The 16005-nt window shown below is 38.9% G+C and overlaps 1 protein-coding gene across 2 annotated transcripts in view; it reads right to left on the bottom strand.

Annotated features, from left to right (window-relative positions):
• The window catches only part of NRIP1 (nuclear receptor interacting protein 1), a 74799-nt gene extending 59487 nt beyond the window's left edge, over positions 1–15312 (bottom strand). For both annotated transcript variants that reach the window (XM_009327789.1, XM_009327788.1), the window contains exons 1-2: positions 15193–15312; positions 14153–14237 (exon numbers count right to left, since the gene is read on the bottom strand). The gene's annotated coding sequence lies outside the window, so the exon portion shown is untranslated. The remainder of the gene's footprint in view (positions 1–14152; positions 14238–15192) is intronic.
• Between the last annotated feature and the right edge of the window lie 693 nt (positions 15313–16005).

Raw genomic sequence — 16005 nt, forward strand, 5'->3', positions numbered from 1 at the left:
AAAGAAAACCAGAAAGCTTCCAGCACTGATACAGTCTCTCGGAAGGAAATACTCTTCTTGTTCAGAGAATCACCTAACATACATAACTCCTGTTTTGTTTATCCATCTCTTGCTGCTGTTCTTGATCATCCGTCCACAGATTCAGGTGACCCGAGGCGGGGGAGGGGACAGGACATGGGACAATGATAAAACAAAATTTAAAAAATCATCACTTCCAGTCCCCCATTTTGATTCTGCTTACGCCCTCGCACAAACCTTTCCCTAGATATCACATCCTCCCCCCGACCCTTTGATCAGTAACAGCACTCTCTTTCCTGATCCTGCAGTAAGCTGGCTCAGGTAATGAAGACTGCAGACACATTTATATTTTTAATAGGACAAATAATTGCACCTCCTTAAACTGCTCCCTACAGGGTAATACCACTGTCTATGCCAGTACCAACGAAGTGGCAGGACTGATGGGCCAGGGATAAGACTTCCCTGCTCAGTGAAATCAAGCTGTAGTATCAATCTGTGTACTTGGTCTTTATAGATAAGGATTCACTCTTGCTACTCTCTTTTATTTCCATAACTAATTAAGTGAATATCCCCAAGCTTTCCCTCACATACGCAATGTCACCCTTCTGTGCAAGCAAAATCTCACATTATTTGACACGGGTTTAAAACTAAACTTCATTAGCATAGGTTAGACAACCCCCATTGATAACAACTTTGAATTCCAACTGCATCAACCACATACACAGGTAAGGGAGCATTTACCTCTGTATTAAGAGGTCAAGTAAGAGGAGTACATCAATTCCTTAAACTAAAGCACAGGTAAGATTCCTGTTGCTGTCTAATCTTTAAGTCTAGCAAGAAGAGAGAAAAAGATAAAAACCAAAATACATATATTTACTCTATTTGTTTCTGAATGAAGACTATGTCTGGTGAGAGAGTTACCTGTTGTCTTACCTGGTCTTAGTTTTGTCCCTGACTAATCCATAGGCTGGTCTAATACAGTGCACTACTAGGAAGATGTTGCCATTCTTCCTAGTTTTATGGCAGCATCTTTTCTTATATTCTATTGCATTCTGTTTTTAAAATAATGCCTCCATGCAACCAGAACCAGGTGTATTGTCAGTGCTAGACTCAATATCCACCCAGGAATGCTGGCGTAAGCCTGCAGGGCTCTGGGATGGGGTACACCCTTGCCACAGACCTCCCTTCTGGATGCTCAGGCCAACTTAGGTCCCCATGTTTTAGTCCCACACCTGTAAAACTTTAACAGTCCCATTCTTCTGTTTTAGCGTGTGCATGTGGTTTTACACTCCAAAACACAGTGGAGTGCTGTTCCCAGCTACAATTTCTGTGCTCTTGTATTACAAAACAATCATTAGCACATGAAACAAAAACCGCGGTTAGACTTCGGGGGGGGGGAATCACTTTTTCCTTGATATAATCCACACCTTCCAGCAAAAGGAAACTACAATAACCAAAACACCAACTCACAGGAGACCCTGCAGTTTCACCAATTTTCATGCTGAGCTCCCCCGGGAATCAGTGCACGGTATGGTTAAGGGATTGACTGTCCTCCTTGGAAAAGGCACATTTAGTGCAATATAGCTATTAAAAGGAACAACTAAAATAGATGTTAGTTAGCATATTAAAAAAAGTGTTAACTGTTTGGTCACAAACTCAGCCTTTACACCTCTAAAAAAGAGCTTACTTTCTGCAGGCAGTAGGGCTATTTCCCCTAAATTTGGGTGCATTCCACTTTAGTCTGATGTTCTCTCTCACTCAGTATTGAGGGTTACAAGAGCAGCAGGAAGCAGTGAAAGCAAACCAAGACAGGTTTCCCTCATAACAGGAATAAACATTTTTAAGCATCACAAATGTGCAGTTTGGCATGTTGAAAGAGATGCATATAGCTATCCCTTTAAAAAAGCCTTTTAGGACCAAAATCTTTTATGTTCTCTTTCTCACAGGTATATGTTCACATGCTCTAATCTATTTTTAGAATGTCCTTCCTAGATTAATTTTTAAACTCGCGTCTGGATACTTTTTACCCTCCCTCTGCCCAGATATCCCTGTTGAGTCTGTCTGTTCCACTGCTGTAAGCAACAAGGACATGGAAGTCAGCCTGCCACAAGTTTGCATCCCACCCTTTCCCACTAAGAGCAGAAAAAACAAAAAGGGGAAAGAGACCCTTGTATACAGGAACAGGGCACAGCAATTGCAGGCCAAGAGCCGTAACTTCCTACAGCATGCATGCCATTATAGGTATTTTCTGTCACAGTAGGTGACGAAGCCATCTAATTAAATGCTGCGAAGCTTAGAAGAAGAAGAAAAAACCAGCACTGTTTCCCAAACTCTCCAGCCAATAGAACACGTAAGCATACCTGCCTTCATTCGACAGGTAGCCAGCCCAGGCTTAGGTTTGACAGTATCTCTGTAACAGAATAAACCCACCACAGAATATAGTATAAATACATAACTAAACCTTCTCGCAGTTTTCTCTTTACTAGATGTAATTCAACTTCTGTAGCTTTAGCTGTGCCTGATACTGCTCACAAACGCTACAATTTTAACCAAAGCCTGTTTATATACTTTTATTTAGAAGGGTCTTATACCTGAAAGCCTGTATACAACACACATCTTTTGAACGGAAGGGAAGACTTCAGACAACCAGTGGTGACAGTGTGAACTGTTTAAGGAAGAAGTTGCTTTAGACTAAGCCAGCTCTTCCCATTCCACTTGCAAACAGCTGGAGAAAAAAAACACAAACAAACCAACTGTAAAGGTGATTAAAAGGGGGTGAGGGGAGGAATTTAACCAGCTATTTTACATCAGCTAACCAGTGAGCAATTATCTGCAGACCAAAACTCAAGCCGCCACGGATGGATGTTAAAGCTCCTCCCCAGAGCTGGGAGGTAAGGCATAGATTCTTTTCCTTCATTTTGCTGCCTAGAACTACTACATATTTTTGGTTCGACATCACAATTCCAAACAGATTATTCAAAATTCCCATCATCCGCACACTGCTAACTAACATTTATTTCATTAAGACTTTCCCCCCTCACCCACAGAGACAGAGAATCAAGCAAGTCACATAGAAGTTAAGGTGCCAAATTGTGGCGATAACCTTAACTCTCCAGCAAGTGGTAGTTCCAGTGACACAAGTATCAATGTCCTCCAAGTTCCAAGTATTTAGGCCTAGTAAGTCTTAACATCTCTATCGCATTCCTATGTGTACCACATTAGGAGGCTTTCCCAGAAATTAAAGATGCTTTTTTTTTTTTTTAAACACATCTCTGAAGAATGCCAACTGCTAGACCCAACTCATCCATTCTCCAGCTTATCCAGCCACACTCTCCTTCACATTCAGAGGGCACAGAGAAAAATACTGGGTTCCGCCTTTGGACTAGGACAGCACAGGTATCTTCTCCTCTACATACTCTTAAGGCAGGCCAAATTTCTCTTCACAGCTTTGCTTCTAATCACTTTGCTCCACCAGTATGCCTACAGATGATGCCTGCAAATGATTGCCATGGAATATATTAAAATATAAATTACCACATTTATCTCATACATACGGGGGGGGAGAGGGGGGCGCGCATGTTAGTGGGTATTATCATTTAGGCACAAAATGACACTTTTTCTTTTTTAACTAAAAAATGCTTTCCAGTATCTTTAGAGCCTCTAATACAAAAATATTTAAATAAAAGGTGTCCACCTTAACTGAGGTCCTCAAATAACTCCAAAACTGTAGTTGAGATTAGTTCAGACTTACATTACTTATGCATGTAGTCCCAAGGGGTGACAAATAGTACTTGTAAACTGAGAGGAAGCAATGCCCACGGACCACAAAAAGTATCAAAATATTCAGTGCTGGTCAAATCCAATGGGAGACAAGCCTCCTGGTTGTACCACGGTCACTGAACAACTCAACATAAACCACTTATGCATTTCCAGAAGAAAATGTTTTATGCACACATTATACATGAGCAATCTGCAAAGACTAAATAGCACACACAAGGTAACCAAAGAGAGCTAATAAAAGTGCACAGAAGATAGACCTTTTTCTTCTCCTCTGTGATCTCATCTTAGTAATTAGCAGTTATTTCTACAGATCTTCAGTGACTCACTTGTAAATAACAAATACAATAATACAGTGCTGGAACACACCACTAGTGCGCGTATGGGAAGTCAGAATTCAGAAAAGTCAGCTTATGTATATGTTTATATTTACACATTTGTTTATATAGTCTAGTGATTAAATCAAAAGAGAAAAATCATTGGGATATCTGCCCCTACCTTAATTAGTAAGGCTATTTATGCAGGTTGAAAGGTAACCATGCACTTGTTTCTCCAACTCATTTTTATTTATTACATCTGAAGAGCATTACATTATTTGTACTCTTCAAATCACAAGAAGTCTCCAAACATCATTTTTGCAGAAATGGTTTTTAGAAGTGACACATTTAGAAATTTCACATTTGATCCATCCGAGTGAGACCTGGTTTACCCAGAAAGAGTAAGGCTCTCACTCATCAGAAAGATATGAAAGCATACAAAATAATCACAACTTAACGCCCCCCCCCCCCCCGGTCTATCACTACTTTTTTTTTTTTTCCTGAAATTTCTACAAGTAAACTTCATCACTACAATTTCAAATATGTCATAAGGTGGCCCTCTGCCCTAATTCTTCCTAATGAGAAGGTATGAGGTCATTTGATAAGAGGTTTTAAATACGGAATCTAAATTAGGATTAAAAAAAATCAACAAAAAACCCCCACAAAAACAAAAACCAAACCCAAAATACACAACACCCATAAAGCTACCACCACACTATGAGCTTCATCCCCAGGAAAGCATGACAGGTGTTCAGGAACTAAAAAAATGGACCCCATCCATTACTTCCCTCCCAGTCTTAAGAATATTTGATGTTCCTACTATCACCAGCTCTTAATACACTCGTTGTCATGTGCCCTTCCAGCAGTCTTTCTCCTGCCTACAATTTTGATACTGAAGCACAATAGCTGCAATATTCAGGAATATTTCATTATTTCACTTTACTTCTCTGAATTATTCAAACAACCGCTGCTATTTCTACACTCCAGGGCTTCTTGTCAAGAGTTCTCTGAATCCTGCAGATGATCGCCACATGACATGGGCAAATTTAAAAAAAAAAAGAGTAAGTTTTCCACAGAAATAAGCTGTATGCTCCACATGGAGCAGCCGCATTTCCAGGCGACTCTCTTTGCTCAGTGAGGAATGGCAGCAGGCGAGGAGACAACACACCCTGACGCCTGCCATCCCACTACAGGGAAGGGACCTACTGCAGAGGAATGGAGCAGGTCACTAGGGTCTGTAGCACCACCGTGGATAAACCTGACAAAGTCCACCTGCCACAGCAGCAAGCAATAAGCTAACAAGAATTAGATCAGTTAGCAGATCTACAAGTGTTTATAGCCCATGACTCAACTTTCCCTCCTGTACAGCGACCTTTAAGGAGGACAGGAAAAGGAGACGAGCATGCTTATATGTTAAATTCATACAATCCATTATCCAAAGAGTAACTGATATCTGAGGCTCTAAATCTACTTAAGCAGCAGAACGGCAATGGCCTGCGATATCCCCAAAAGGCCGCAGCAGAGAAAATCTGATTGTTTCTGTGCTCCTGGTAACTTGTGAAGCATGCACAATTTTCCTCAAAAAACAAACACCACAGTCATAAGGTAGGAGCCACAGAAATAGTGTGATTATCAGCACAAAGAGGGTAGTTTAAGACCTGCTTTAATGCTTAAGTTCAGTTTTGGCGAGACAAAATACAGCTGGTATTTGCCTAGACAAGGCTCTGAAGACATCAGAGGTAGAGGAACCATACAGCATTGTAACCCAAAATACCCACTATTACCCAAAAAGTAGTGTCCAAACACTGTTCATCTCCCCTATTGCACATTAGAATACTTTGAAAACAAAACCAGAGCAGGGCAATGCAAAGGTGTCATCGCCTGGAAAGCCTGAAGAGCGCACTGAACGGACCCTTTTTCCATTAAGGGGATTCACAGTAGAAAATGACTAATGATAAAACTTGAGGTCCAGAAGTTTGGGAAAGTGACCTTTTATGCATTTCAGATCAAAAACCAGTTCGGTCACATGCATGCTGAGATAGCCTTGGGCACGTGACAAACTAGCTTTAAAAAAAAAAAGATAAATAAGTTTGTGAGCAAGCACTCAAGACAGCTGTGTTGAAGAGCTATATGCAAAAGACACTGTCAAACTTTCATGTTTGATACTGCAAGCCAAAGACAAACCAGAGTTCAGTAAACAGTAAATGTGAGTCCGCACAGCCTTGTTATCTTTTCATCTCGACAGTTAAACCTATGTGAAGGAGTGCAAAGAGGTTACAAAATGCTATCAGCACAGTTTATTAAATGTTCCTTTTGCATTTATTTTGTAGCAGGATAAAACTTAAGGTAGCAGAGAATTAAACACCAGTAAGTTGAGAGGACCAGGAGTGATCCTTGAGAAATTATCTTGACCTCCAGCAGCAAGGGGAAATTTTTCTTCAAGCAATTTTGCACTCTTACGTGGCCACTGCTGAGCAGTTCGGAGCAGATTTGCTCTTAGTATGTTAGGTAAGCAAAAGTGAATGGCAAAGGTGCATAGATTCTTCCCTTATTTCCCATAAACAGGGCCTGAAGAAACAGACAACAGACGTTTTTCAGCTGGTTTTGCCTTTCCACACCATAATCATACACCTCTTCCCCACTATTCAGGGAGTTCTAGGACTTTTAACGCATGATCTTGGAATTCAGGTAAAATTTTGGCCTTTCTGAAGTCAACAGCACCATTCTTTCGAATTTCAAAGGTGAAGGATTTCACACTTATCTATGGTGTTCCTCCTCCCCTCCCCCCACCCCTTTCAGATCATTATATTCTGATTTTGAACTTCAGCTTCTTATCTTCCTTCTCACATCTCACCCAAGAGAGATTTTGCTTCTCTCTCTTCTGAAAGCACCTTTAGATCACTTCAAGTTATGACTGTTATTATGAATTCAAGAAAAAGCAAGCTATTGTCCTAGCTGCACGTTTAGGAAGCACGGACCAGAACCTGAAGCCTTCAGCTCTTACAAAAATGGGAGGGGAAGGATGCTCTTGGGTGTGAGTTACAGGGCACCTCCACAAGCTAGAAATAGTCAGATAAGACTATTCATTGAATTAATCAGCCTTTAAAGGATATTCTCATTGTTGTGTAATTAATTTAGCACATCAAATTCTAGTAAGCAGAAGTTAGCTACCTCAACAGGGAGGAGCCCGTTTACTACTCTTGTTACATGAGAAAGAAATGACAAAAGCAAGTACTCTGCAAAATAAGGCCAACATAGCCAGCAGCCCTCGTTGCCAAAACGGTTCCAGAAAGAGCTGTGCGGGAAGAGCTGTTTCCAACTTTCACGTAGCTTTGTCCTTCCCCACCGAACTCAGCCCAGCACAGGTGCTGGCAGAACACACTTGCTTGGACACCACTACCCACCGGGGACGTCTGCTCCTCCAGCTGGGAGCTGCATTTCTAGAAAAACGGCCATGAGCAGGAGATGAAAAAGGTGTGGGGAAGTTTTTTTGTTTTGTTTTTTTAACATGATGCTTCTCATGGACTCACCTTTTTGATAACTACAAAAACTCCGAAACGAGTGGAGAAAAAACAACACTCAGGCAAGCAGTTTTTTCCACAAACGATAAGCAAAACAACTATATTCAGAGTTGAGGGCTACAAACAAGAGAATGAAGGCCTAGGCCCTGTTCTTTCTACTGCCTGAGAAATGAAGGCAGAAACCAGTAGCTTGATGTTCTTCCCTGCTGTTTTACACTGCTTTTTCACCTCATTTCAGCAGCAGTGGGAATAAAGACAAAAGAAACACCAAAGAACAAAGCATGAATCCCATTCTGGCAAAAAGAGGGAGGGGGAACAAAAGACGTAAGTGGAAGTGGATGGACTACTTATAGCAATTATTGTCAAATATTTTTGCACTTCCTTCCTTAATGTAGCTCCTTTCCTACACAAAGGCCTACAAATAGTTCTGAGAGGCTCCCTTTGTAGAACGAGAAGAAAGGAAAACTGTAATAAGACTATGCAATGAAGATAAATTTTACCAATAATGCAAGCTACAGGAAACACATGGAGGTCAAATAAAACTATTATTTGCCTTTTCAAACACTATTTTCTTCAGCTGCTAAATAAAAACATTATGAAGCCATTTTACACAGTAAAATTTAACCTTATATTAACCTTCCATATTAAGTAAACAAACCTTTCTAGCCAATAAGCATCTCTGTGAACTCTCCAAGATGATAAGCAATACCTTAATTACATTCATTTACATGACTTTGAAATTGTTCCAGACCAAAGTCAACAACTACAAGGTCAAAGAGTATGGAAATCTAAAATAAGGAGAAATCCATAGTCAGCCAGTTCACACAAGCATGGTGCAGCATCCTTTCTACCCAGTTTGTAAAGGGTCAGGGATACCAACCAAGCGCCTTTTCATCAATTACACGAAAAAAGCAAATCCTCTGAAACACCCAAGACTGTGAGTGCATCCTTTCTTTTTTTGAAGACTATTCAAAGTTGAAAACAATGGACACTTTAGAATTGTTTTTCACGCCTACTGGCCAATCAAGCCATATGACTGTCTTATGCAAATATTTTATAATATTCTAATTGAAAGGCACTATACAAAAGAAAAGATATTAAAAAAAAGAGGCAGCAGAATCACTGACTTTTACAGAATATTTGGTATTGTGCCTTGTTATATTCAGTAATGCTAAACTGAATAGTTTTGCTGAGATTTATCCAATGATGAGCACAGAACAGTTGAAGAGAAGCCACCATACTGATTCCACATTACCGTACTTCATGAACCGCACAGACTTGGAGAGGAGTCCAAGCCCAATAAAAATCACCACCTAGACTTCCACTCTCATCAACAAAGCTAGACTATATGCTTAAGATATGGGGAGAAAATATCCCATGTTTAGTCCTGACTACAATCTTTATCATGCTACTTGAAAACCTTTATTATTCAATCTGTGCTGCACTTAGCACAGGAAATACTGATTACACTCAAGCACCAATTATAAAGATTTTAATAATGACTGTTGCAAGAAACTTGATAAACTATGTTCTACCCTGAAACAGCAGAAAAGCAGACACAGCGTTCATCCCATTCCCAAGATATTAGATAATGGCTCAGGTATGATCAATAGCAATCAAATTAGCCAAAATACAGCACACATGCACACTGCACTAATGGATTGTTTCAGGATTATAGTTTGTGTATTAAAACCATGAAAATATTACAAATATGCATATACAGAAATTTAAAGTACAGCTTTTGGATTTAGGCAATCCCATATCAATGCACTGCAGCTGACAACATTTTCTTAGTATTAAATTAGATGAATCTCCCTGCACCTTCACTTTACTAGCCAAGCACTTTTGACACAACTCTCAAGCCAACAACCTTCTGCAATTTAAGTATGATTTAGTGCAAGAGAAGCAATGAGTATTATAAAATTTATGCTTGTTCACCTTCTCTCCCCACAGAGAAGGGCAAGATGTTTTTTCATGTAAATATGTATTAGATCCAAATCATTTAAATAGATATTATTCCATAGAGAACATGATGCTGCATATGCCCATTTCAGCTCCATGTTACTAAATAAACTGCAGGATAATGATGTTGCCTGGCTCATCCTAAAGGACACTGAAAATATTTCTAGGCATTTCAAACAGAAGTAAAAGGAGGAGACTTTCACAAGAACAAAAGAAAAACTAAGGTGGCTCTTACAAAGCTAGATAAGGTGAAGACAAGTTGCTCATAAACCACAAATCAGTAAATCTCTTCAGGAACAGGCCACAGCTGGTACAGCAAACGTATAGCTCAGGTACGTGGAGCAGCCTTTATAATATGAATATTAAGTCATTACTATCTTCAATTTTTTTTTTTTTTTTTTTTAAATGGAGCAAGGGAAAGAAAGTCATGTTTGCAAGGAGAAAAACAAGGAATGTTAGACAGGTGACTAATTTTAAAGTTAATGTAGGAGTGTTAAATGCAAGGTGCGAAATGTTAATTTCATACACTTTTATTTCTCAGTTCGATTTAGCTACAAGTGTCACTGCTTGAATGGAGAGGAGAGAGAGAATAGGGAAAACTTAATGTCTTTTAAAAATGAGAGCTTTAAGCATTAATTTCAAGTAAGCACATATATCTCACTGCTTTTCACAAAACACAAAGGAAGTTAATCAGTATGTTGCCCCAAAATACATTTACAGCTAACAATTTAATTTAAAACTATGTATTTATTTAGAGTGAGGAAGACTGTCATTGGTCCTGAAGCTATCACGTATCATTTGGGCCACAGTCAGTTATCTTACGATACAGTCTGACCTCTGCTTGATTTTAAAATAGGATAATCACCTTCAACTGCGTATGAACCTTGAACATTATCAAAAACAGTTTTATTGCATCAACACTTTATTAATAGTCTTATATTACTAGTAACGTAACTTTGACTTTACAAAGTCATAAAGATGACGAGAAACACAGTCAAGACTTATTGTGCTACCTATTTTATTTTAGGCTTACAAGGCAACCTCATGACACAATCAGAAGAACTATCCAGAGAGCTACAAAGGAAAAAAACAACAAAATATGCACTTATCCCAGCTAAGCAATGGAATGGGAAGAATACAGAGAGCATAATAAAGTTAAGATAAATACTAAAACCTTTTAAGTACCGAAATTCTCTTCTAGCCGACCACGCTCGGAACTGTAAAACTGCTCGTACTGAGGCAGGTAACCTCTGGTCAAGCACGTTAACAGCGACTGCTATAAAGAGAAGGTGTGAGCCTTGCGTAGGAGTGCATTACGCCAGATTCCCCTTCCAAGCAAAGCGCTGCAAGATGACCAAAGCCTACAGGCCCGCATTCAAAACAAACCTGATGAAGGAAGAAATGTTCTTCCCAGACCTTTCTGGTTCAAAACACTTGCCGCAGCAGCCCTGCTGCGTTCTTCATGTTGCACGGTCACTTTTATAGCTGTTAGCCCCGTTACAACACAGCTGACAGTTTAAACAAAGAGCAACTAAGAAAGTACAATATTCTATAACTGGCATTTACAGCACCGGCCTTGGACTTCTAATCTTTACCAGACGGGCACACAAATCAATCTATCAGCTCATAAAGGTGTGCTTTTTTAACCTCTAAAACAGATGGGATTGGCCAGAAACGTCTGGCATGTCAAACTGCTAATCACTGCTGCCCTTTGCACAAAATAACCCACTTAAGTTGAGGCATGGTTGCACTGTAACAGACATTAGTCTGTGGGAAACCCATTTAACTGTCACATACTCCATCCACTCCTGCTCTCCCTTAATTAAGCCTAATGCCTTATGCTTTGACCTTTTGTTCTAGCCTATTAACCCTATCTAGTACAAGTTCAAATATGTTAAACTTAAAAGTTTTCTGTAAAATATTAAATGCCAAGCTACAGAAAGAACAAGGGACATTTCTCTACCCTGCAAGTTACCAATCCCTTTACCAAATTTCCTAGGCTGACAAAATGGAAGCACTATGTTCATTCCCAAAGACAAAATATATCCAAACACTAATCAGTTTCACAGCAAAAAAGTGGAGTTTCCTCCACTTGCATAGCCTACCTTTTCCTCTTCAGAGAGGAAAGGGGGAAAAAGAGTGAAGCTTCTGTTTGCAACTTCATATCCTCAGGCTTTTGGGTTTTCCAACAAGAAAAGCACATACTATCAGCCCAGATCACACTACACTCATTTGCTATTCTGTAAAACCTATCATTAAAAATAAGACATAACTGGTTTACAGTGACCAATTCCTCCTCAATTAAAGGCTGCCTCTGCCAACCTTGTTCATATCGAGTCACCACCTTGTTCTTTTGACAAGTTACAATTACTATTAGTTGTTAATTCTCATCTGTATCTTTTCACAAGTTGCATCTTCTGAAGTTTCTCAGGCTTGCGTAAACTTAAAACAAGAACATAATTCATAAATTTTAGCTCAATGCTACAAACTTTTCTTTGATGTAAGCTCAGCTTTAGACAGCATGACTACCTTCCCCCTCTTGTATCTCTTACTTCATGAGGGTTACACAGCATCAACAAAAATCAAGAGTCACGTTCGCAAAGCAATACTTTTCTGGAGAAAGACCATCCTAACGGTCCAGAACTCTGACTTAAAACAAGAAATCCAATTCCAGTGACAAAACCAAGCCTCTGATGAAAACACAACTCTACTGCACTCTGCATTAAAGCTATTTACAGCAGTATGCAATGCAAGCTTGTATACCAAGACAGGTATTCTACAGCTAGTGCTTATAACCAATGAACAAACCTGTTCCTCCCCCCCAAGAAAACCCCAACTAAACAAAAAAACCCACACCCACAAACCAAAACCCACCAAAAAAAACCAACCCAAAATGTAGCACGTGCAACAATAACTATTTTATAATGCTGGTTAGAAATGGAAAAAAGAATGCAAACTGTGTCAGGATTACCAGCCACGTATACACTGACAAACACATTTCTCAAGTCTTTTGCTTAACCACCTTACTGACGAGCTGAATACTTGGTGCAAGACCCTTATTTACAGCTTACATTTCTGTAACTCTGACTAAACAGTATTTCTTTTAAACAGAGGTGACAATCTTGAAACAAAGCTTTGAATTACTTTAACTATTTTTGAAGATGTGAAAGATTTCAAAAAGCTTGTTGCCACAAAAGCCACTGTCTACTAAGTTCTGTTAAGGCTGTATAAGTGACCATCTGCTGCTGATCACAACAATTCTCAAGTTTTAAATAGCTAATTAATTAATTGTGTTTTAATTCCAAAGTGCCTATCTTACTGATTCTGAGACCAGCAAGTAACACAGTTAACTTTCCTGTAAATACAATTGCTCAGACAACTAAGAAGCACTACAGCAACGCTAGACTACTATTTTTTCTTTTAAGGAGTCAAATAGGAAACATCATGGGGAAAAAAAATGGATCCCTCATCTTGATTTCCCTTTACTTCCAAAACACTGATTCTGGATAAATCCAAATCGCCTCAATTTAAAAAGCAAAGGTATTTTTCTAATGATTTCACTTTGCTATATTCTATTGTGTTGGAGATGCTCAAACTGCAACGCACCGACCAATGCTATATTCAAATGAAGCCAAGCAACACATGGATTTATTAAAAAAGAAAAATATATCCTTGCATCTGCAATCTGTGCCATTACAACAGATACGCTAGAAGTTTTGCAGGCTGGGATTTGGCATGACTGCCTCCAGCTTCTAGACCTTCCCTACTAATGCTCACAAAAGTTGCCACTGGAGGCAATGCAAATGAGTCCTAGGAGAGACCAGAAACAAAACAACAACTGCTTGTCAACCATTACATGCCCAAATTGTATTCTTTATGCTCATCAGCATTCTCAAGTTCTTAGGCATACATGTAGGCCCACCGAGTACAGTGGGGCTACTCAAGTGGATAAAATTACTCACAAACCAAAGTGCATGTACATAAGCAATCAGTGGACAACGCTTGGGGAATTATTCCCCGGTATCAAAGAAAAATAGGATTTAGGAAATGGGAACCAAGGGAGCAGATCCAAACAAAACGACACTGGTGCTAAATGTCTACAAGCCATTGTAATGTAATACCTAATAATGATTTTACTGTGACAGTCCCTTGCCACAGAAGCTCAATTTGGATCTGTTGTATTAAAAAAAAAAATAAAGAGATTCTAACACAGTAAGTTTTATTTAATCTTCTCTTTCACTCTGAAATTACATGTAAATCAGGTTCTTCTCTACTTAGCAACTACCTCCCAAACAAGTAGGCTAAGTCTTCAGGACTTACCAGTAAATTCCATACAAAAAGTTCAAAGGCTTCTAAAATACTTATTTCTCTTTAATCAGCACACACTAAAAGTCTTGCACTAAAAGAGAACAGTTAACTTGAAAATTTATCACTTTAAAACATATTATAATCCTAAAAGACTTATACATGGCAGACAGTTGTATGACAGATTTGGCAAGACAAAGAAGAAATCCCAAACCAAAGAGACAAGGTAAATAACCCAAACAAATTATTTACCTTGAAAGTGGTCCCATCAGGAAAGCTCTTCCTTCAGGAGTCCAAGGATGCATTAATTTTCTTCCTCAACAATTCCATGCTTGACCTGAAAAGAACAGCAGAACAGCAGAAGTCATTGGTATGAAAGTCTGCATACCAATTTTTCCTATCCAATATACCTCTATCTACTTTCTTACTGTTGGCGTGACAGAAAGCAATGTTTTATTTTGGATAGTAAGAACTGCAAATAACATTTCTATTTCAGAAGAAAAACATAGCTCCAAACTTCAGAAATCAAAATCTTCCAAAAGGAACCATCAGTAAAACAAGTACAAGCAACTTGCGTAGTCCAGACTTGTACTGTCTAACTAACTGGACAGTATTTCTGCAAGAACAAAAATCAATGTTCAACTGTGATTCAAAGCCACGGTCCTCTTTTTCTTCCTTTCATTCAAAAAACCAGCTGTGACATGAAAGCCTTCCTTCCTATGTAGCGATTACTGCTTAACACTTCAAACTTGTACCTATGAACGTCAAATTCATATTTTTTAAAAAGCCCCTATTCATTTAAATATATACACACACAAGGAAAAGACAAGAGCATAGTATAACTGGTGAATGTAATGCTAAACACCACAAAAGTAGTTAGAAAAACCTAAACCAGTAGAAATTACAATATTTGCTTTTGAGATATTTAGGAATTAAATAGTATATAATATTCTAGTTAGAACACGTTACCCATCACAAGCACCTCCTTAAACATTCTTCTCAGCACTTCTCTATTATTCCTAAGTGAACTTTTGCTAAAAGATGCAAACTTACAGCTAGTACAAATAACAATGATCGGGGCTATTTCAGCCTTGTTCTTGTGACAAGCCTCATTATTAAAGGTTACGTTAAATCTTCTGTCACCAAGTTACCACCCAAGCAGCAAGGTTATCATGCATAAAAGAATCAAATTTAAGTACAATAAAATATATTTTAAAAAAAAAGGAAAGAAGAAAAAGAAAAACAGACTTTCTCCCCTGTTTGGCTGAACTTCCCCCTCCTCTTTGCCTCACCTTTAGCTTCTGGTCTCACAAAAACCGTGTACAAAAGCCTTTTAAACACAGAATTTCTCCAGCACAGAGGATCCCACAGGTGGCTACGGGTGTGCATTGGGGGTAGCTCATAGCATTTCCCCCTTCTGCAAAATCACTCGGGCTAAAGCCAGCTTAGAGAAAACACTTAACTCTGACCACTGCAATGTGCTACCTGGGGGGGGGGGGAAAAAACACACCAAAACATACAGGTGTTGATAGATGGGTCATCATCCAAAAAAGGCCTATTCAAAGCTTTCAGGTATGTGAAAGATAACAGAAGCATGCTGGACTACTGCCAGCATCAAGACCCAAGACAAGCAACAGATCCAATTAAGGCAAAAAATAAGTAAATACCCTGAACTACTACATGCAGACACTAAGCTACCATTGCAGTCAAAATAAACAGAGAAATGACAGGTACGGTGACAAAGGTGGTAATAAACATAGTTCAAAGCCTTCCCAACCCCATTTCGCTGAAAGGACAAATAAGCTGGGTGTGGAATCTTTTGTGACCAAAGGAAAAACGGGACAAGAGGTCCCTCAGGGCAGAAGGAAGCAGCACTTTCAAAAAAAAAAAAAAAAAAAAAAAAAAAAAAACCCCCACCAAAAACATATTCACCTTTTCAAGTCACCTTAATTTGAGAAAAATAGTTGATTCTAGTATTTCTGTTCTATACTTTAGATGTAGACAAATGTTTTCCACCACTGACAAGTGGTTTTATTTAAGTATTCCTACTTCCAAGAGAAGACAGCTTTCTATCTAGTAGGGATAAAAAAAAAAACAAACACACC

The sequence above is a fragment of the Pygoscelis adeliae genome, unplaced genomic scaffold (genome assembly GCF_000699105.1).
Source record: "Pygoscelis adeliae isolate BGI_AS28 unplaced genomic scaffold, ASM69910v1 Scaffold14, whole genome shotgun sequence".
Lineage (NCBI taxonomy): Eukaryota > Metazoa > Chordata > Aves > Sphenisciformes > Spheniscidae > Pygoscelis > Pygoscelis adeliae.